Below are 24,437 nucleotides of genomic sequence, written 5' to 3' on the forward strand. Positions count from 1 at the left end.
GCTGGAGAACCAGTAACTGGTCTACCATTTCTCCCCTAACCTTGGTAACCCAATATAGCAGCTTGCTAATGACCACAAATCGGGGAAACCCTTTTTCAACCTCAGGCACTTGTGAAAATCCATTAATTTACGATAATCTGTTGCCAGACATTTTTCAGTGCAGGATCCCTCTTTTGGGCAGAAGAGAATGCACCCCGTGACACCTCGAGATCAGGGTGGCCAAGATGAGAGGAGCTTTCTCCCTCATTCTCCTCAGTCATAACCTGCAGAGGGAAGGCTTCCTCTATGTTCTCCCCACCCATGACCTGCACAAGAGTTAGTACCCCCCCTTCAGGGATCCCCTTAGCTGGTGGACAATCTGCCCCAGATGCAACTATCAGTGCTCTTTAGAACGTTGGCATCCAGCCCCTCAGAGGGAACAGAGCAGTTCAGCCGTCCTGATAGTTCATGGCTCACATAGTTCCAAAGTTCAACAAATAAAGGTAAAATCAAAATATACAAACTAAACCAAGATTAGCGCTGTCCCCACTTTTCCATTTAAACACAAAACAGTCTAGATACCTATTTATTCATTCTGCTCTGGGTGTTGCAGCTCTCCCCTTTAAGTCCACTGGGTGGCAGACATGTATGTGAAAGGTATGTCCTAGTAATGGTTATCAACATGCCTGGGTGGTTAGCGCGATCACAGTGTATTTCCTCCCCTGGCCACGGGTGACATCATACATAGCCGGCTGGTCCGTGCTAGTCTGAGAGTGGTGTGCGGTAGTGGATAGCAGGTGGTTCATGCCTGTAGTTTCCTTCCTTTTTACCTCGCTGCAAGTCCCTGCAAGATCTTACAGACCAGGAGAGGAGGCTGACATGGAATGATTTATGCTGTTTACACATCAGTAATCTGGCTGGCGTGCGCTCTCTCTCGCTCTATACCTTTCAACAAATAATCAATTTCATTGTCCAGATACTTTCTTGATGCCTGACATCATTTCCGGAACCATATGTCATGCTATTTTAATATTTAGGCATAGTTAACTTCGTCCTTTGCCATACATGTTTTATATAATTTTTTTAACACTTTCTTTTTAAATGCTAACCAATATATATTATTTGAGTTGTATTGCCCGATTTCATATAGCCCATTTTAAACATGTTCATTCTCTATCCAATATATAATTGCAATCAGCAACGGCTTAGATTTATAATTTTGGCTTTTTTGATGCCCGTCTGAGCATTTGTTTTGGTCTGCTGACTTTTACTCAGTTTTAGAAATATCTAGTATGCTTATATGCTTATATGCTTAAATATACAAACTAAACCAAGATTAGCGCTGTCCCCACTTTTCCATTTAAACACAAAACAGTCTAGATACCTATTTATTCATTCTGCTCTGGGTGTTGCAGCTCTCCCCTTTAAGTCCACTGGGTGGCAGACATGTATGTGAAAGGTATGTCCTAGTAATGGTTATCAACATACCTGGTCGGTTAGCGCGATCACAGTGTATTCCCTCCCCTGGCCGCGGGTGACATCATACATAGCCGGCTGGTCCGTGCTAGTCTGAGAGTGGTGTGCGGTAGTGGATAGCAGGTGGTTCATGCCTGTAGTTTCCTTCCTTTTTACCTCGCTGAAAGTCCCTGCAAGATCTTACAGACCAGGAGAGGAGGCTGACAGACCAGAGACGGAGCCAACGTTAAGCTCAAAATACTCAGCAAGGCATGTGGTCAGTTGAGCTTTAGTCTCAGGGTTACGTAGAAGAGTCTCATTGAGCCGCCAGTGACAGGAGCGGGGGAAGGTTGAGGATAGGGAGAGTTCTAAATGGACAGAGGAATGATCTGACCATGGGACAGGATTAATTTCCGAGGATACCGCAGCCGTCAAGAGGGGCGTGGAGATGAAAAAATGGTCTAATCTAGAGAAGAGTTTGTGAGGGTGGGAGTAGAAAGTATAGTGTTTCTGAGTAGGATGCTTAATTCGCCATATGTCTAATAAACGACGGGCCCCGATAAGTCTGCGGAATGATTTGGAGAGGGAGTCTGCATTGGAGGGGGTCTTAGGGGGGAACAAAACATGTTTGTCTTTACCAGGGGACATGACCATATTAAAATCTCCACCAATCACTGTGAAAGGGTGTGCATATTTATCTAACATGTCAAAAACAGCACTGAGAAAGCGAACTTGACCAGAATTAGGAGCATATACATTTAGGATCGTGACAGGTTGAGACTGAAACATGCAATCCAGAATAATAAATCTGCCCTGGGGGTCCAGGTAAGTAGATTGGATTCGGAGCGGGCAGGAGCGGCCAATCAGAATTGCCACGCCTGCCTTGCCAGACGGATACGAAGCCAAAAAGGAGGTCGGAAATGATTTGCTGGCAAATTTGAGGGAACCCCCAGGACGGAAGTGAGTCTCCTGGATCAGTATCACGTCCGCCTTAGAAGCTTTAAACTCTTTCAGAGCCAACCACCTCTTCCGAACAGAGTTTAAACCTTTCACATTACAGGTAAAAAACTTCAACGACATATCAAAGGATATTGGTGAAAGAGCATAGAAAGAAGCATAAAACAGTCAGTGGAAGGAGAGTCCCAAGCAGTAGGGAGGAAGAGGCAAGAGGAGAAAAAGAAACTAGAGGAGAGAAAAAGAGAGAGCCTGACATTTTGGTAAATAGTGGTATGACAATATTATCGACAATGACATACATCTAGAAAATTGTGGTAGTCAGTCACCAAGGAAACCAAAGGAGACCGAGGCCCGACTAAAAAGAACTTCCCAAAAGAAACTCGTGTAAAGGTGAGCGGTGTCACAAGAATATGTGAATCACCGGAAAAAGGCCGTAGACAAAAACCAAAAACGTGAAGAAAAAAAACATTGAGAGAAAAAACAAAAAGAAGCAGCCTATGGGAAGACTGCATGGGCAGCAGCCACGAAAAAGAACTACAAAAAAAAGGAAAAACCAAAAATAAAAATGACATCCGAAGAGAAACCCGGAGGAAAACAACCTCCAGGAAGCCCAGGTCCGAGCCCGGGACCAAAATAGGGGTCGCGAGGACCACCTAGTGTGGGGGGGGAGGAGCCCGTAGGCCACCCCTCGCCTTCCATAGCTGGAAAAACGAATTCAGCCAACTTTCAAAAAGCAAACGTAGTAACAGGATGAGTAATAATATAACAGGCAAAAGGCAATATACTGAAGTTGCAAACAGTGGAAAAAAGAGCATTAAACAACAAACAGTGCACCCCATGGGTGTCGGGGAATAAGTGTGAGGGATCTGCCATGGCATAATAACATAAAACTGCACCATGGAAAATCCAACAAGGCCCCATCTAGGGGGGTAGATAAGCCCAGTCGTGTTCCGATGCAGTGTCCCTCAGGTCGGGGGTCTAAAGGAAGGTCTCCGTTGAGGGGTGAGATTGGATCTAGAAGGCTTCGGTCGAACTGGGGTTCATATTCGGGCAGGAAGTGCGGACAGCCGAGGTGTAGAGGGAAGTGGAGTAGGTTCTTCGTCTGGAAGAGGGGGGAGCCCAAGACTACGCAGGAAGGCGTCGCTTTCATGTAGATCACGAAGAGAGAACTGAGTGCCTTCTCGGGTCACCTAGAGGCGGAAGGGAAAACCCCATCTGTATGGAACCTTGTGGGTTTGGAGATGAAGCGTCAAGGGACGCAGGTTTCTTCGCCTTGCCAAGGTGATGGGCGAAAGATCATTGAAGATTTGAATTTTGGCACCTTTAAAGTCCAGCTTGGATTGGTTACGAGTGGCGAGTGTAAGTGCTTCCTTACTTGCAAAGTAGTGGAATCGAACCACCACGTCCCTCGGGTTTGCACCTGCAGGGGGCTTAGGCGCCAGTGATCTATGGGCCCTGTCTAATCGCCAATCAATATCTGGAACTTGGGGGGCCACCACGTTAAACAGGCTGAGAAGGTAGGAGTGGAGATCCCTGTCCTCCACCGCTTCAGGAATGCCTCTAATCCACAGGTTCTGCCGGCGTTCACGATTCTCGAGGTCTTCTTGCTGCGTTTGGAGTTGAGAAACAGAGTGTTTAACAGTGGCGTTATCTTCCTCTAACACTTGAACATATTGGACCAGTTCATCAAACTTAGTCTCTAGGGTGTCCGTGCGGCCGCCCAATTGGTCAATCTCACCCCTCAGCTCCTTGGCCAGCTTCCCAATTTCCTGAGTTATGGAGTGAGTGATAGCTTTGAGCAGGGATTGGAGCTTAGCGTCTAGGACATCTGCCTTCAGCAAAGTGGGGGACCCCTGGTCTAGGGTGGGTGAGGGAGCGTCCGGGCAGTTCAAATCTGGTTCATGGCGAGTTGAAGGATCCAATGTAGGGTCTCCCTCCAGTTGGGAGGAGGGGATGGACTTGTGTAGATAACGGTCCATGGTGGAAGAAGTTTGGGGGAGAAGCACAGAAGCGTAGGACTTTCTTTGGTCTCCTATCTTCCCCATGGGGTGCACGGCCGGGCTGAGTGGGTGAGGATGCGACTCCCGGGGGTAGTAAAGCTGAAAATTGCTGAGAAGGAGCCTCAGGAAGGCGGGGGAGGGGGCATGGCCCCAAAATCACATGGTTGCCATAGTAAAGGGGTGCTCACATGTTCTGTCAGTCAATAGGCTTGGGCAAGTAGGCCCAGGAGCGGAAGGGGGGGAGGGTTAATGCAGGGAGATTCGGGGGGGTGGGGGCAAAACAATCAGCCCAGGTGGACGTGGGGGAAGCAGGGGCACAGGGGGGGATGATGGGGGGGGGGTGGCAGCAGAAAAGTACCTGATGAGATGGCAGAGCACTGCTTTGTAGATCGTGGAGTCCAGGTGGAGGCAGTCACAGTGGGGGAGAGCAGCTCGGATTCCTCCAGGGCCCTCGGCAGGTTGCACCACAGATGGGGGGCGAGGGTAAATGCAGCCCCCTTCCACAGCAGTCACCAGCACCTCCGCTGGGCTAGTGAGTCGAGTAGGCCCGAGGCCTAAAGATGGCGGCCGGCCTCGTGTGGAAGAGGCGCCGCCGTAGGCCTCAGCGCGGCCGGGGCTTTCGGAAGCGGTCCAGGTCACCCCCGCTGGTCGTCGCTATCACCGATGGCCGCAGAGGGATGTCAGCTGCGTTGCAGGGCACTCGGGATGGCACGGAGGACTGGGGATAGGGTAGGCCCCAAGATGTCGGCGGCGGTCCGGCGGGCGAAAGTAGGCCGCGAGCCTGGATGGAGCTCGATCGGCCGAGAAGCCTCACAAAAACCTCCCGGGATGGCGCGGGAGGGCTCCGGCAACTAGCGGGGGGAGTCCAAGGCTCACCCCCCGCTCGGATCGTCCTGATGGTGGCGGATGAAGTGGCGGCTGTGTCGGAGCTCTGGCACAGCCCGTCCGCTCCCGTCGACTTCCGGTCACGCCCCCCGACCCACACCCCTTTAAGTACCCCTTCCCAGACTCCTCAGCGGGCCCCGGCACTCCCACTGATTGGCTCCAAGAAGGCCGATACCTAAACATCCAACCAGACTTGGTTCTAGCCTGTCACGTGCACCTGACCGTCCACATGACCAGGCAGAACTTCCAAACACAGCCTGGCCAGACTGGTGTTAAGGCCTACCTACACAATTAACCCTCAGAACCTTTACTGTCCTGAGGCTAAAAACTAAATTTACAGGCGTGTGACATTTGATCCCGAATGTCATCCGCTACAATTAAAATAAATGAAGTCCAAATCTACTACACTAGAGGTTCCCTCCTTTCTGAATTTTGTTTACACATACCTGGTCTATTCCCTTGAGTGGATCCATACTTACTTAGCCCCAGGAGTTGGGATGGTAGAGGAAGCAGACACCAGGCTACAAATACACTAGGAACCCTGTTTGGAAAGGAATATGGAGAAAGCTTCCACTCTTTGAGCGATCAACCAGTTTTGACACTCTGATATGCTGATTAACTTACATCAGTGAGGTGAGAAGGCAGTACACCTGTGGGTGTTTTTACATTGTTTTTACACTCACTGAAGTCACTGAAGATTTCAAAACTCTACCAAAGTCACCATTATCACTCTTTTTAAGGCTATTTAGCACTTTTTCACTATACTTGCACTTTATAATTTGTTTATTGCTCCATTGTTGGCACTATTTGCACTTTATTTACCATATGGACTTTTATGACCTGAATTCATTTATTTATACATCTGATGGCAATTTATTTTATTTACCATATTTACCATATTGGACTGATCACTTTTAAGTGCCCTGATTCCTTATATACTTTAATTACTGTAACTTAGCACCTTATATTTATTTGATTCTGGAGCGCAACACCAAATATTATATATATATATATATATATATATATATATATATATATATATATATATATAATAGATATAATTCATATAATAGCATTATGGATGAGGTCAAGTACCACCCCAACCTCCAGGACAATTGTGCCACAGGCCGTGGTGAGTCCCCATGTATGCACACCACCCTCAGGGTTCTTGCTACTGGACCCACCTCCCCAGCTACTCTGGTACCCACAAGTGTTATCATACTTCCTGGAGTACAGCGGCTCTCAGGCGTGAAGCTGGTTCTCCCAAAGGTCACATTCAAACCGCTCCTTAGTCAGGTCCAGGTGGGCAGCACAGACATTCTGGGAATAAAAGGACAATAAAAGGACTTCATCCATAGAGCACCACGCTCCACAGATTCCACCTTCAGGAGACAATGGGCCTGGATATGGCCCCAGGAGTGACACTGCCAGCACAGCATGCCCTCATTCCTTTGTGCCAGAACAGAAGGAAAGAGGGCACTGAGTTGGGTGCTCCTTGAATCTTCTGAATGCTATCTCCCTGGTTTATGGGTGGCTTGGCTGTCCTCACTGGCAAGGATTCTTGAGATTTGACAGGTCCCAGTAGATCCTCCATCACAGTCACTCTCCACCATTTCCACTAGTTCATCTGCTGTCTTGGGCCAGGTTCCTAATTTAAAATCCCGGGTTCCTAATTTAAATGTAGCAATCCAGACAATCCTACAAGTCAGTCCTCTCCAGCCAAACTTAACCTGGGACACCTCACCCTGTATGGGTGAGAACCCCTTAATACCACAGAGCCCTGCAACTGTCCCCTTTAAAGGGACCACAACTCAAATATTGGGGGAATGTACCTGCCATCCAGGGCACATTCCAGCTGCCCTGTACACTAGTCAGAGCCTCAATAAACTGGACCATAAAATTGTCTTGTAATAGGTTTATACATTTTTGCCCTTTAACTGTCCCAGCAGTGCCATTACTCCAGTCAATATCTGGGTAGTTAAAATCCCCCATTATTATCACTGTCTCAGCCCTTGCAGCCCTTTCCATCTGTGCAAGGAGCTGAGTCTCCACCTCCTCATGAACACTGGGAGGTCTATAATAAACTCCTATGATAACCATTGTAGTATGCACACCCATTTACAGTTTCACCCATAATGCTTCAGACTCATAGCACTCTCCATCGACTAGGTCCTCTTTCACACTTTACTTTGAGATCACTTCTCACATAGAGACAGGACAGACACCACCACCCCTCCGTTTTACCCTGTCTATTCAAAAAAGAGCATAGCCAGGAATATTAATAGCCCAGTCATGAGAAGAATGAAGCCAAGATTCAGCAATACCAATTAGATCATAGTTCTCCTCATGCACCAGAGCTTCCAAGTCACCTATTTTGATTGGCAGACTTCTGGCATTGGTGAAAAAACACTTTGATTCATTGTCACATTTTGCAAATGCATGTTGCATATTTTTTATTTTAGTGCAAATAGTACCATTTTCAGTTGTGGTTTGTAACATATGAACCTTCATATAATCTGCCATAGCCCTCCCCCATTTTTCCCTATTCCACCCACCAGTAGGGGCTAACCCCTGCCTGACCTGTCTTGCCCATTATAATCTAATTCACCCTTCCCCCACAATCCTAGTTTAAATACTCCTCCAGCCTTCCCATAAACCTTTCCCTCAGAACAGTAGACCCCCTTCCATTTAGGTTAAAACCATCTTTAGCATATAGGTTGCACCCCAATGAAAAGAGCCCAGTGCTCTAAAAACCCAAATCCCTCCTTCTTACACCAGATCTTTAGCCATGCATTCAGCTCTCTAATCCACCCCTGCCTTTCTTGTGTTGGGCATGGCACAGACAATATTTCAGAGAATACAGAGACAACCCAAGGTGAAAAAGGTCAAACCTTGGCTGGGAACTGCACCTCTCCCTTTCTTATTTTTTCATTTTTCTTTTTTCTTTTTTTTTATATTTTGGAGATCCTATTGCTTATAATCATTGGACAGCTAATAGATGGGTGAGAATATTCTCATAGATATCCTGGTTCATATGGTCCTATGTCCTGTATATTGACGTAACTCTGTTATTTTGTCATTTATTTCCACTATTTTGTATCTCTTTCAAAATGCACCAAAATTTATCTATTTGCTTTTTAACTATAAAAATTAATTTATATATTTTTCCATTATGAAATGTGGTAGACTTGTTTAATTAGATACCGTTAAAAGTCCCTAAGGCTGGTTACCTTACAGCCTTGTCTGTCCCCTTCTTTGTTTTGCTATAATATTTCAGAGAATATCCCCTTGGAGATCCTTCCCTTCAACTTGCAGCCTAGTTCTTTAAATTAGTTCTTAAGCAGCCTCCACCTTCCATATATTCTGTCATTGGATCCAACGTGGACCAAGACAGCTGGGTCATGCCCAGCCCCTTCCAGTAATTTATCAACCCGGTCCACCACATGCTAAACCCTGGCACCAGGGAGACAGAAAACCATTCAGTTGAGGTGATCCTGGCGACACATTATTCTATTAGTTCTTCTGATTATAGAATCCCCTATTACCACCAACTGTCTAGGCCTACCTGCACTCCCCTCACCACCCCACTATATTGGCTGCTCTCCCAGCTGTTAGGGGGAGCAGTGACCTCTAGGGATGCCATATCGGAGCTTGATACGCCCACATCTTCACCCAACTTGGTGAATCTGCTCAAACACAGGGCTGGCCTTCCTTTTCTGTGAGCCCCTAACATTCCCTCTAACTGTATTAACCCATCTTCCTACCTGATAATGCTGACTTACTCCTCCATTCTCATTATTAACCCCACTAGCTGCCCAGTGAGAGGACACATTTCAGGGTTGTCAGTTCTGCCCAGTGTTGCAATTTGCTCCTTTAGATCTCTAATGCGAGCTTCCAGAAGGGCAACCTGCTCACATCTGTTGAAGAGATGCACTGTATGGGAATGTTTTTTTTTATCATACTAAGCTAGGTGGATGCAGCATCTCACCCCTGCTGGCTCTAGGCTGAGAACACTGCTGATTGCTCAGTTCTCAGGGCTCCCTGAGCAGAGAGTGGGTGATTATCAGTCACCGCTCTCTGCTCCTCCCACCCCTCGCTCACTGGAGTGCTAGGCTGTGGAGGGGGCGGGAGCAGCCAGCTCAAGCTCTCAGTGGCTCGCTAATAGGCTAGGTTGAGTGCCGGTCCAGGCATATGGGCAGATCCCGGCCATATGGTCACGATCTTTCCGGAGCCTAGACTGGCTCTTTGATGTCAGCCAACAGAGGGCTTCAGCTGGCTGTCTGCTAAAAATGGGTCACAAGACTGCAGAATGAACTGCACTCCTGTGATTCACAGGAGAAGTACAGCCAAATGAAGTTTGGCTATACTTCTTCTTTAAAGAGAATCTCCAATCAAGAGAAACATCTACAGTAAAGTTACATAATATTTTATCATATGTACTGTTTCTTTTCTCATTTGCTGCTATTTTAACTGGCTAAATACTAAATAAATTTTTTATTACTTTAATGAAGAGACTTTACTAACCATTACATGGATAAAATCTATTACATTGCATGTATTTTTTTATATGGGGTTTTATACCATTTGGCTATTTCTAAGCCGTATATACTGTAGTAAAAGTGTCACTCTTGGACCTATTTATTGTTGTTCTTCAGCAAAAATAGTGCAAAGATCCAAATTGCTTATTCAGGAACATCTGATCTTTCCTGCCAGGACAAGAAATCTACATAATGGCCTTTATAGGCTTGTTAACTCCACAGTTACACCCAGTATGTTAACAAGCTGGCACTCTTCAAGCTATAAAGATAGAAAAAAGATGTGTTTACATGTTTGGCACAAAAATGAATTGGGTAAGTCAATCGGTCCTTTGTCTTGAGGGTCTTAAGCGTAACACTTTGTCTGTGATACTTGTTTTCCTGGCCGCCACTCACCCAAACAATCACTTGTGGCCTGACAAAAGAACACTTGTGTTTTATTAGTGGCCTTGCCGAACAAGATGGTATGATCAGGGTGGACTTTCAAGAGACACGGTAAAATAATTTCATTTTGAGTGCTTAACAGGAGGAATGGAGAACAAATAAGAGAACCAGACATTTTCTATTTTTATGAAATATCACCTTTATAAAATACAACCAACAAAATAAGGTACAAAGTGGTCCCAATCTCACAAATTGATACTTACAGTTATAAGCCTTTTAGTAAACAGTATTGCACACTTGTCAGAAACCACAATGCAGACATTCTGCAAGCTCACCTTTGGAAAAAGGGAAAAAGTTTAGTACATATTCTAGATAAAATTACAATTCGTTCTTTATCTATTGAGCCTTGGACATCTTAGGATTTTGTATCAGCATTATCTGTAGCTTTCATCATCTACAGTGCCTTGCAAATGTATTTAGCCCCCTTGGCATTTTTTGTGTTTTCTTGCCTCACAACCTGGAATTAATAGGGATTGTTTGAGGATTTGCATCAGTTCATTTACAGAACATGCCCACAACTTGGAAGATGTATTTTTTTTTATTATTGTAAAGCTAACAACAAATAGGATAAAATAACAGAAAAGGTCAATGTGCATAACTATTCAACCCCCTAAAGTCAATACTTTGTAGAGCCACCTTTTGCGGCTATCACAGCTCCAAGTCACTTTGGATAAGTCTCTATGAGCTTGCCACATCTTACCACTGGGATTTTTGCCTATTTCTTCTTGCAAAACTGCTCCAGCTCCTTCAAGTTTGATGGTTTGCGCTTGTGAACAGCAATCTTTAAGTATGATCACAGATTTTCTATTGGATTGAGGTCTGGGCTTTGATTAGGCCATTCCAACAAATTTAAATGTTTTCCCTTAAACCACTCAAGTGTTGCTTTAGCAGTGTGTTTGGGGTCATTGTCCTGCTGGAATGTGGACCTCCGTTCTAGCTTCAAATCACAAACAGAGTGGTACAGGTTTTGCTAAAGAATATCCCTGTATTTAGCACCATCCATCTTTTGCTCAACTCTGACCAGTTTTCCCATCCCAACTGCTGAAAAACATCCCCACAGCATGATGCTGCCACCATCATGTTTCACTGTGGGGACGGTGCTCTTTGGGTGATGGGATGTGTTGGGTTTGCGCCAGACATAGTGTTTTCTTTGATGGCCAAAAATTTAAATTTTAGTCTCATCAGACCAGAACAACTTCCTCCATACATTTAGGGAGTCTCTCACATGCCTTTTCACAAATTCAAAACCTGCCATTTTGTTATTTTGCTGAAAGTAATGGCTTTCTTCTGACCTCTCTGCCATAAAGCCAATTCTATGGAGTATACGGTTTATTGTCATCCTATGTACAGATACTCCAGTCTCTGCTGTGGAACTCTGCAGCTCTTAAGTCTCTGTGCTACCTCTCTGATTAATGTCCTCCTTGCCCGGTCCATGAGTGTGCAGCCGTCTCTTGGTAGGTTTGCTTTTGTGCTATGTTCTTTCCATTTGGTTATGATAGATTTGATGGTGCTCCTAGGGATCATCAAAAAGATTTGAATTTTTTTATAACCTAACTCTGACTCTCGTACTTCTCAACAACATTGTCCCTTACTTGTTTGGAGAGTTCATTGGTCTTCATCTCAGTCTTTGGTTAGTGGTGCCTCTTGCTTAGGTGTTGCAGCCTCTGGGGCCTTTCAAAAAGGTGTGTATATATAATGACAGATCATGTGACTCTTAAGCCGCGTACACACAGGCGGACTGTCTGGCCAACTTAGTCCGCCGAAACACATTTCATTGGACAGTCCGCTCGTGTGTGGGCTTCAGCGGACTTTTTCAGCGTGCAGTCTGGCGGACTAAGTATTTCGGAATTTCCGTAATACTGTCCGTCGGACTCGCATTTCGGCGGACAATCCGCCCGTGTGTATGCCAGTCTGCCGTACTTTTGAAATGAGCGGACTTTTCCCGCCCGGAGAAAAGTCCGCTCATTTCGAGCGCGTCTCCAGGTAGGCGGGGCCCGCGAAGGAGACGTCGCTGGCCCCGCCGCCTGGTATGGACTTAAAGGGGAACCCCAACGCTGAAAAAAATCGGCGTGGGGGTCCCCCCCAAGTCCACAACAGACCCTTGTCCGAGCACACTACCCGGCCGGCCAGGAAAGGGGGGCGAGCGAGCGCCCCCCCTCCTAAACCGTACCAGGCCGCATGTCCTCAACATGGGGGGGTGCCTTGGGGAAGGGGGGGCCGCGCGGCCCCCCCACCCCAAAGCACCTTGTCCCCATGTTGATGAGGACAAGGGCCTCTTCCCGACAACCCTGGCCGTTGGTTGTCGGGGGCTGCGGGCGGGGGGCTTATCGGAATCCGGGAGCCCCCTTTAATAAGGGGGCCCCCGGATACCGGCCCCCCACCCTATGTGAATGAGTATGGGGTACAATGTACCCCTACCCATTCACCTGTAAAATAAAAGTACCAAAAAAAACACAACACACGAGATAAAATACTTTATTGCACAGCTCCGGGGGTCTTCCGTCTTTGGGGGTCTTCTCGCCGGACTCCTCCGCTATCTTCTTGTAGCTCTTTTGCTAGTTGAGGAGTCCGGCTTTCTTCCTCGCCGCCGGCCTCTTCTCCCGACTTCGGGGGTCTTGTCCCCCTCTTCGGTTCTTCTGCTGGGCCATCGCGCCTTCTTATAGCTCTTTTACAGGCGGTGGCCTGGTCTTCTGTCGCCGCCCGTTCTTCTTCTTCTTCTTCTTCTTCTTCTTCTTCTTCTTCTTCTTCTTCTCCAGGAGATGTTGCCTTGACGATCTCTCCGGCCGGAATGCCAGGGACGCACTGCGCGGCCACTTATATAGGGACAAGGGGCGGTGTCACATGGCTTTATGTCACATGGGTTGGTCACATGGGTTGATGTCACATGGGGACCATGACATCGTAAGGGGGCGGGGTCACCATGTGACACCAACCCATGTGACATAAAGCCATGTGACACCGCCCCTTGTCCCTATATAAGTTGCCGCGCAGTGCGTCCCTGGCATTCCGGCCGGAGAGATCGTCGAGGCAACATCTCCTGGAGAAGAAGAAGAAGAAGAAGAAGAAGAAGAACAGAAGGCGGCGGCGGCGGCGGCGACAGAAGACCGGGCCACCGCCTGTAAAAGAGCTATAAGAAGGCGCGGTGGCGCAGCAGAAGAACCGAAGAGGGGGACAAGACCCCCGAAGTCGGGAGAAGAGGCCGGCGGCGAGGAAGAAAGCCGGACTCCTCCGCTAGCAAAAGAGCTACAAGAAGATAGCGGAGGAGTCCGGCGAGAAGACCCCCGAAGACGGAAGACCCCCGGAGCTGTGCAATAAAGTATTTTATCTCGTGTGTTGTGTTTTTTTTTGGTACTTTTATTTTACAGGTGAATGGGTAGGGGTACATTGTACCCCATACTCATTCACATAGGGTGGGGGGCCGGTATCCGGGGGCCCCCTTATTAAAGCCCCCCGCCTGCAGACCCCGACAACCAACGGCCAGGGTTGTCAGGAAGAGGCCCTTGTCCTCATCAACATGGGGACAAGGTGCTTTGGGGTGGGGGGGCCGCGCGGCCCCCCCTTCCCCAAGGCACCCCCCCATGTTGAGGGCACGCGGCCTGGTACGGTTTAGGAGGGGGGGCGCTCGCTCGCCCCCCTTTCCTGGCCGGCCGGGTAGCGTGCTCGGACAAGGGTCTGTTGTGGACTTGGGGGGAACCCCCACGCCGATTTTTTTCGGCGTTGGGGTTCCCCTTTAAGTCCATACCAGGTGGCGGGGTCAGCGACGTCTCCTTCGCGGGCCCCGCCTACCTGGAGACGCGCTCGAAATGAGTGGACTTTCCTCCGCGTGTGTGGGCGAGTCCGTTCATTTCAAAAGTAGGGCGGATAGTATGGCGGACTTAGTACGCCGTATTAGTCCGCTCAAAAAGTGGTGTGTGTGGTCAAGTCCGTTCATTCGAAAGTATGACGGACTGTCCGTCGGATTGTCTGACGGACTAAGTTGGCCAGACAGTCCGCCTGTGTGTACGCGGCTTTAGATTTCACACAGATGGGCATCATTTCACTAATTATGTGACTTCTGAAGGTAATTGGTTGCACCAGAACTTTTTATGGGCTTCATAAGAAAGGGGTGAATGTGCACACACGTGCCAATTATCAGATTTTAATTTCTGAAAAATAGTTTTAAGTATATATTTTTCTAATTTTACTTCACCAACTTAGACTATTGTGTTCTGATTCATCATATAAAAATCATAAAAAAAAAAAACATTGAATTAAAGGCTGTAATGTAATAAAATAGGTAAAAAGCCAGGGGGGGGGGGGATCTTTTGCAAGGCATTGTAAATTAGCATTTTGATGACAAGTTCACCTGAAGAGAGATTGTCCTAAATGTATAGCTTGTGAAGAACAAAGGGGACAATTTCATAACTACAACAGTAGCCACAATAGAGGGAATTAAGAGTAAAGGAAGACTTTACTTTTACTGTTTTGAAAAGTGTCTGGAAGGGTTAAAGACCCAGCCTGGGGGGCGTGGCCTAACTCCGGATGAAGATGGATGCCTAATCCCTTAGCTCCGGCGCTCGGGAGAGCAATCCACCGCAATCAGGGCAATTTTTAAGGCATCCACACCAGGGAACACTAGATCTGAGTCCCCCAGCACCCCAGGCTCAGATGGAGCATCAACAGCAGCCGCCGGTAAGCATTCCGGTGATGTTCCGGACATTACACGGAGAAGGCCCCAAAGCCGCGGCCTCGCCTAAGACGCCCATGCCGCCCGGCGGCTCCACGTCCGCCGCGGACACCGCTAATAACGCGAACGGCGCACAAAATCAAGGGACACATCAGCATCATCCGTTTAGCCTAGCAGACCTCCAGACCAATCTGCAGGCTATGTCTATGGACATAAAAGCCTCCTTTTCCGCTGCCATCAATGAGATCAGAACAGACATACAGAGCATTGCAGCAAGGACAGGAGCAATAGAGCAAGCATCAGCACACCAGGCAGAAGCAATAAAACAGGTACAAAAAAACGCAGATATTCACCTCAATCACATCATAGATATGCACCGCCGCATAGAAGATTTAGACAATAGGGGGAGGAGACACAACATTAGAATCAGAGGGGTCCCTGAAATGACTGGACAAAACCCAGTTGAACAAACTGCAGCTGCTTTATTCAATGACATTCTGGACAGACCCCCTGATTCCCCTATTGAATTCGAGAGGATTCACAGAGCTCTCAGACCCAGGGGTAGAGATGATGATCCCCCTAGAGACATAATATGTTGCCTTGTTAATTTCCCCCTGAAGGAAGCAATCCTTAAGAAAGCAAGAGAAAAAGGCAGAATCATCTTTAATGGAAATGAAATCAAACTGTACCAAGACCTATCAAATATCACGCTACAGCAGCGCAAAGCTTTACGCCCGATCACAGAGCAACTACGCACCAGAGGCATTCCATACAGATGGAAATTCCCTTTCTGCCTTTCAGCCACGTGGAGAGGCCACAAAGCGCTATTACGCACGCCAGAAGACCTCCAGACATTTTCTGAAACTCTAGATCTTCCTAGAATTGAAGTACCGGACTGGTATAGCTCCTTTACACCGAACGAATCTTGGATTGCAATCTCTAACAACCTCACTCCAAGAACCCAGAGGAATAGAGACCGTCGCTGCAGATCACCGTCTCCGCATTTCAGCAGAAGAAACGCTCACCAAAGAAGCCCCGGAATCTCCCCACCCAGACGCAGGGATCGCATGGATCACCGAGAGCAAATGGACACCTGAACTCTTACCTTTCAGGATAAGTCATTCTCCTAGAAACCCTCAAAAATTGTGACTTTGTTTACTCCACGCTACCAATACCCCTCTCTATTCTCTCTGATTGCTTTATCTCTATTTTATCTCTTCTCACTCTGTTCCCCGTTGTCTTCTGTCTCTCACTTTTCTCCTTCTCACTAAGAAGGACGCCGTAAGCAAGACCCGGTAAGAAATCCTGAGAGGGGAACAAAGGAGAATGAGAGGGGGCGGAGGTGAAAGGAGAGTACATATCTTCTATACTTACCTATTATGCTCCCTACGGATCTACTATGGGTTTAGATCACCCCACTAATTTAGATTAGTAACATCCCCTCCCCCCCCTGGAGCAGACCTTTTGATCCATCATAGTAATGAACACCCCTTTTGCTGAGACAAATTCTCTAAACAACTCAGACCAACCGAGCCACAGAGTAGATAATCATCGCTTAATGTTATGCTATATTACCAAAAGGAGGTGTTGGGGACAAGGAGAATAGGGTAAGGAGGGAAATCTTAGGTTTCTAAGTTGATTAAGTAACTTTAATGCTTTATTAGCAAATCTAGTTACTGCACTTACAGTGACCTCATTTAAGGGTTAAAAAAACAAAGTATGCAGTTCCATGCATCCTAAAGTTAACAAACGTATTGCTCAGTTTGCAACCTGCTAGATAGGTATCTACATATTATAGAATGTTTTTTCTTACATGTTCTTAATATCAAAGATAAGATTATCTTGATAAGATAACTGGGTATAAGTTGATTAAGACACATGCAATGTTGACACGGGTTAAACATGTTTGAAGTTCGAAATTCTAATAGAGTTGTTATTAATAGTGGTAAGCCCGAGGGATAGATCCTCCCCCTCGGAAGTTTGGAGGAGTTTCAACTAGACGTTAAAAAGCAACCCAATTTTTTCCCCTCCTGTATTTCACTAGGAGAGACACTAATTTCAGAGCGAAGACAACACATTCAATATCTTAATTTTGCCTGCTATTACTAACATACAGCAAAGTTATGCGACTACACAACATATATTACCTCCAAAGGTTAAAAATAGACACAATGGAATGATCAACACTTGATTCTAATGATGTAAGGTAAAATACAAATCTGGGTTATTGGAGTGACTTAATGTTGGCTTACTGTTTTTAGTACATTATACACCTGACGTAACCATCTCTTAGGTCAGACCTGAAGGCCTACGCTAACGACTAGTCAATCGTTTTATTAACCTCTTTCGGCACTAGAAGTACACGATTGTCTCAATAAAGTTATATGTCTTGGTGCACCTAAACAACAACCTTCCTAACATGTTTCCCCATTTGTACACATGAGGTTGAACCACAACGTCTCATTCCTAAAGCTATCCAATTGATACTAGGTTAAATACCAACCCTTTCCCTGGCCCATTCTATTGATAAAACGCCCTAAACTATCCAATTATTTGCTTACTGACTTCTCCCGAGTGCAGGAAGATATTTAATAGTAGGAAGAGTATTTCTAAAGAAGAAAGAAAGAAAAAAAAAAAAAAGAGATAAAAGAAAACGCTTCTTAATGGTTAGTATTCCACTAATTAACAAGCAACCTCAAGCATCCATTGAATCCTGAGTAGACCCCGATCTCACACAAAGGGCAACCACCATTGCTCTTTGAACACACCAGATTCTTAGTAAGGTAGACTAGCAGGTCTATATCTACCCCCGGTCCAACCCCAATCACTTACCCCTATCCCCTCCCACCCCCTTCCACCCTCCCCCCCTTTTTTTTTTTTAAAGTACTTACCTATCTAGAACTGAACATCTAAATTCTAAGATGACTGACTATAAACAAACATCCACTCCACTAACGATTAAACTTCTCTCAATTAATGCCAAAGGTCTTAACATACCTGAAAAAAGGACCAGACTTCTTAATGAGCTTCACAAACACAGAGCAAATATCATTTGTATCCAAGAAACACATTTCAAATCTGAAAAAGCCCCAAAACTACAAGACAAAAGATTCCCATTTGCTTACCATGCCACAAATCCAGAAGGTAAAACAAAAGGGGTCTCGATTCTGATTTCCAAACAGACACCATTCCAACTCCAAGACGCTATGACAGATCCTGGAGATAGATTTATTTTTCTGAAAGGTAAACTAGGACACCATCCCATAACTATTGCTAATATATATGCCCCAAATTCTAAACAGGTAGCCTTCTTTCGTAGAATCAAAGACCTTTTAACAACCTTCACGTCAGGAATTATCATACTAGGGGGAGACTTCAACATCCCACTTAACCCCGCAATAGACACTTCAAATGGAACATCGAGCCTCCCATATAGAGCATTAAAACAAATTAAAATTCAGTTACAAAACCTTATGTTACATGACTCCTGGAGAACCCTCAACCCCCTATCCAAGGACTTTACATTCTTTTCCAATGTTCACCAAAAATACTCAAGAATTGATTACTTTTTTATAACACAACCAGACATACCCCTTCTGAGCAACAGCACCATTGAACCAATGACGATATCAGACCATCATCCAATCACCATGACAATGACCTTCCCAGAGAAAAATACCAGCTGAACACATCCATACTGAAAGACCCCAAAGATATTTCCGAGTTCAATGAAATATTAAAAGATTACTTTGCAAGAAATGATAATGGGGAAACCTCATCAATCACACAGTGGGAGGCACACAAATGTGTTATTAGAGGAGAATTTATAAAAAGACTAGCCAAAATAAAGAGGGAAAAACAAGCCAAAATAAACTCATTGATAACCCACATAAACAATCTAGAAAAAACGCATAAAAAAACTATTGCAATCTCAACATTTGAGGAGCTTACAAGCGCGTGAAAACTGCTCGCAGATGAATTAAATGTTAAAACCAAAAGGCAATATATCTTGAGACACAAGATATACTACGAACAAGGTAACAAGAGTGGGAGACTGCTCGCTAAAGCAGTACAAAACAAAAAAACCTCAGCAACGATCCATCAGATAATGGATAAACAAGGTAAATTACGATCCTCAAATGAGGAGATTGCAAAACAATTTGAACTCTACTATCAATCTCTTTACAATATCCCTTCCAATCCCAAAAGTCCACAAAACTCGGACCTAAGAGCTAACCTTATTCAAGACTTTTTAGGTAAATATAGTCCACCCCAAATCTCAGATGAAACAGCCCAAAAACTCGAAGAACCGATTTCTGGCACAGAATTAGACAAAGCTATAAAAGAGATGAAAATAGGAAAAGCCCCAGGCCCTGATGGATTACCCCTACAATACTACAAGACTTTCATTGAAATATTAAAACCACGTTTTCTGAAATCTTTCCAATCTTTACATACGGAAAAACATCCCCCTAAACAATTATTAGAAGCGCATATAACTGTAATACCCAAAGAAGGTAAGGACATAACCCAAGTCACAAATTATAGGCCAATTTCCTTAATTAATGTAGATGTAAAGTTATACGCAAAAATCTTAGCAAACAGAATCTTACCTTTACTAACATCCCTAATAACACTAGATCAAGTGGGCTTCATACCTGGCAGAGAGGGTAGAGATAATACGACCAAAGCGCTAAACATTATTCATTGGTTAACCTCAAAACAAAAACAAGGATTCTTTCTCTCCCTCGATGCAGAGAAGGCATTCGATAGGGTGGCATGGGATTTCATAGACGCAGTATTAATTCATATAGGAATCTTACCCCAAATGAGATCTTACGTCAAGGCACTATATTCCAATCCTACTGCTCGAGTCCGCGTAAATAACCACCTATCGAACGCCTTCAATTTACGAAACAGCACCCGTCAAGGATGCCCGCTTTCCCCACTCCTATTTGTTCTCACTCTAGAACCGCTGCTAAATAGGATCAGAGCTAATAATGATATCAAAGGAATAGAGATTCAGAACAACACCTATAAAGTTGCAGCATTTGCTGACGATATGCTCCTTTTCTTATCAGAACCACACATGTCCTTACCTAATCTACTCATAGACCTGGAACATTTCCATCTTCTCTCCAATCTTAAAATAAACCATTCCAAGTCAAACGCACTTAACATTACACTACAGTTGAGTTCAGTAGAACTATGCAAGAAAAATCACCCATTTACCTGGGCGGAAAAAAGCATCACTTATTTGGGCATTGAAATCCCCTCGGATTTAGAAAAATTATACCAACTAAATTTTTTACCCATTTTAAAAGAAACTCGAGAAGACTTGAGAAGATGGAATGCCCTAAACATCTCGTGGTTCGGCAGAGCTTCGCTGATAAAAATGACAATCCTACCTAGATATCTTTACGTTATGGAAACTGTCCCCATCAGAGTGCCAACTTCCTTTTTTACAGCCTTCCGTAAGGCGTGCTCCCTGTTTATATGGAGAGGCAAAATCCCCAGAATAAAGTTTGCCAGATTAAACCTCCCTAAACACAGGGGTGGTATAGCTCTCCCGGATCTTAGGAAATACTACCAAGCAACACTCTTAACGCGTATAGTTGATTGGAACATCCATCAATCTGTAAAGGATTGGGTGACGTTAGAGCAATCTCAGTTTCTCCCATCAATCAAATCACTCCCATGGATTAACCCTAAATTTCACTCTAATTATATCAAGACTCACCCCCTAGTTGGACCCACATTAGAAATCTTTAACAACACATTCAAATCCAAGAACTCTACTCCCTGGTATGGTCCCCTCACCCCTCTGGAAAACAACCCTGACTTCCCACCAGGATTAGAAAGAAACTTTCTTAAACATAACTGGCCATATAAGGAAATTCTCACCAAACATTTCTTTAAATATGGGAAAATACTCTCTAGAGAAGACCTCCATGACACTATAGCACCCTTCCGAATACCCCATTGGACTTATATTCAAATTAGACACTTCCTAACCAACAAACAGACAACACATCATTGGACGAAACCCCTAACGACAGTCGAAGACCTCTGTACGAAAAAAACACCACACAGATACATCATTTCAATCATATATAACTCACTATTTGAAGGGGCACCAGACTTATCCAATAAAACATGTAAAAACTGGGAAAGAGACCTTGACATCTCAATTTCCGAAGAACAGTGGGAGAAAATACATATTTACGCACACAAAGGGTCTCTAAATGTAGCCACTCAGGAATGTAGCTATAAGATCTTATCCAGATGGTATAGGACCCCCTCTATTTTACACAAATTTTCTCCCACAATCTCAGAAAAATGCTGGAGATGCAACCGAGAGGAGGACTCGATGATCCACATATGGTGGTCCTGCCCCTTAATCCAGACCTTTTGGGAACAACAAGATATCCTCAGAACACCTGAGCTTTAATGCCGCACAATACCTCATTCATATAAACGATATCCCTAGGAAAAAATATCTGAAATCACTGCCAATGTTTATGGTTAACGCTGCACGTCACTGTATCCCCTTCCACTGGCGCTCCGAATCCATTCCAACGAAAAAGGAATGGTTTTGGAGAATAAATAATATAGAGCAAATTGAAGAGCTTATCAGTATTTCTCAGGAAAAAATCACAAGATTCTATGCAACATGGCATGAATGGATAGAATATAAGAACTCTCAAGAATATAAATCAATTATTACTCAGTAACGAAACACAGAATTAGGAGGATAACTCATATATAACTGAAATAGAATCTGTAAATCTAAGTTTTTTTTTTTTTTTCTTTCTTCTCCTCCTCCCCCCCTCCCCCACCCCTTCCCCTCCCTCTTTATATATATTCAATTTAACAAACAGCTGACCTCCATCAATACGATGTAATAATATGTTTATTTGATCACTTATATAATGTACTACCTACATGAATAATGTTCCTATTTTCCTATGTAATTGTACTCTGCTTTCAATACATATACAATATGCGCTTTTATGTATTTCTACTTTAAGGTGTATTATGTTCTCTTTTTCACCCAATAAAACTTTGTGAAACAAAAAAAAAAAAAAAAAGTCCCAGCCTATGTCCTTACTGGAAATATGTTGCTTCACTTCCTGGTAAGATAGGAATTGATAGAAAATTATTTTATTTGGGATGCAGATAAAAAAAAAAAAAAACATTTTAATGGACTGGGAGAGGGTTAGAACTTTTGCCTATGTTTTTATTGCTGTCCGTGCCTTCCTGTCCCATTGACAGCCCCATGCTCCATTTCTTAAAGGTGTCTAAGAGACAAAGTAAGGGAAAAATTCCCCCAAATGGCAACAAAGACAGAAATAACAACCTGGGAAACATAATGTAATGCTTCCCTGTTCTATCCAAAGCTAAAAAGTAAAACAATTGGCTGCAATTAGGCTTTAAAGTGGAATTCCACCCAAAAAAACGAAATTTGCCAATGATTAGTTTATCAAATACCTCTAACTCTTATAATAGGCATTTTCTGAATTGCTCATTGTCTAGATTAGAAACATTAGTCAAAGCTAGACAATCAGCAATCTCCTGTTCTGTACTGACAATGGTCTGTCTGTTGAGCTGAATGTGGCGGCTCACAGGCATTTTCGTAAACCATTGTCGGATCCATTAAAAAAAAAAATCAGCAGATATCTGAGTAGCTCCACCCCTTCCCACCTGGCCATGCCCCCACATAGCCCACGTCTTTAGCTCCACCCTGCCCACCTTCGTCTCCATCAGTCTTGCCTTTGTCATGCCAAGCCCCATCTCCACCTGGCCATCGGCACCATCAGCTAGGTATGGCATTTCTGGTAGTGACAATTCTAGGGAGCGGGAGGACACTCCCAACCGCCCACTGATCTACTGAAGCTGAAAGCTGTGTGCTTATGTGACAGAGGGACCTTTAAAAGAAAATCAGGTACAAAAAAGAAAGCATATTTAAAATATGCAGAATTTCTACTGTTATGGTTAGTGAGTGTTTTTTTTTTATTTTTATTGTTTCTTGCTTAAAGAGGACTGGATGCGGGTCCCATTTATGCAGGCTGATTGGAAACTGAGCTTTCACAGAATACAGCATTTTCAAGGTATTTTAAACCTACACTTTCTCGTTTTCATTTGGCTGTGACCACGTCATGTTTAACATGTCTTTTTAAATATAATTCTCACACACTGTAACTAAACTAATATGGAAGTAGTAACAAAAGTATAAACGAGCACAGGGGTGAATTGGTAAGGGTCAAAAGGTGCAATTTATATGTTCACTTTTAGTGCAGCTTAGCTTGGCACATCAGAAAACATTCACAGAGCCACTTTGTTCTTCACTAGTAGCAGTAAATGTATAGGGGTGTTTTTCATGTCTTCACAAGTAAGGAAAATCTTCTCATTTTAATATGTATTTTACAACCGTGGTTAATAGTTTTCTGGCCAAAAACCTAAGACAAATCCAATCATATACAAGTAAAAGTGTATTGATAGACACATTTATTTCTTACAGTATTTAGTTATGGGCATGTGACCGGTGAATGGTCTAACTGTAATAAAATCAGTAGAGCTTGGTTTAGTATGCAGAAGGTCTCTAAAGAAGTATCAGAATGTACCACCATGCCACATCTGTGTGCACGGCATGCAGTTATAGCACTGCTCCATTCAGTTAACTAGGTTTTGTTTGGTGCTACTGCCTATCAAACTCAACAGGTGATCATTTTTTTGCAGCACCATGATGCATAGGGCCCTGGCATGTGTACACCTCCATCCTCTGCCTTTGCAGCATAACCCCTTCCCAACCCAGCCATGGCGTCCCATTTAATCTTTAATCCTGGGAGGGGGAAAGGACTGGGCGATCCTGTGACCACTGTGATTTGCGGTATCATTACTAGAGGCAGAGAACTGCCTTTGACAACTTGGTTATTGTGCTAGGGCAAGCAGTGAGTCTACTCTTAGCAAAGATATGTGTGGAATGGGATTGGTAAAGCCCACCCTCTTTATCACCACACATATCTGTTATGTGGGTGGCAGGAGGTTAAGGGGGAGTTGTTTGGGGCAGTGAAAACATGGCTCAGTAGTGTGTATTTACCCCCCCCTCCAACTGCAAGTAAACCTTAAAGATTGTGAGGAGGGATAAGTAGTTCCCATCTGAACCGACCTGTGTGTCCAAGTTAGGCAAGCAGCAATCTGTATGTGTCATCACTGGCTCTTCCCAACGAGTAGCGTCACCAGTCACGTGACTTTCTCAAGGGAAATGAACATGTGTGTCTCGTAATCCTGGATGTGTAATAAGAAGGAGAGTTGTCCCATTGCAAACGAATTGTTTTGAAGCATGTTTACTACTATGTAAAAAATGTGTATATGATTTTTATTATTTAAAAGCAAGTAATTTAATCAATCTTGCACGATGATATTTTATTTACTTTGAGAAATTGAACCTGGACAAATCAAACTATATGCGGAGAAGTCCTGGTAGTCTTGGAGCCATTAGCTGGCTGATCTTTT

Source organism: Lithobates pipiens, unplaced genomic scaffold (genome assembly GCF_037356315.1).
Source record: "Lithobates pipiens isolate NorthernLeopardFrog02 unplaced genomic scaffold, aLitPip1_a1.2 Scaffold_19, whole genome shotgun sequence".
In the NCBI taxonomy this organism is placed as follows: Eukaryota; Metazoa; Chordata; class Amphibia; order Anura; family Ranidae; genus Lithobates; species Lithobates pipiens.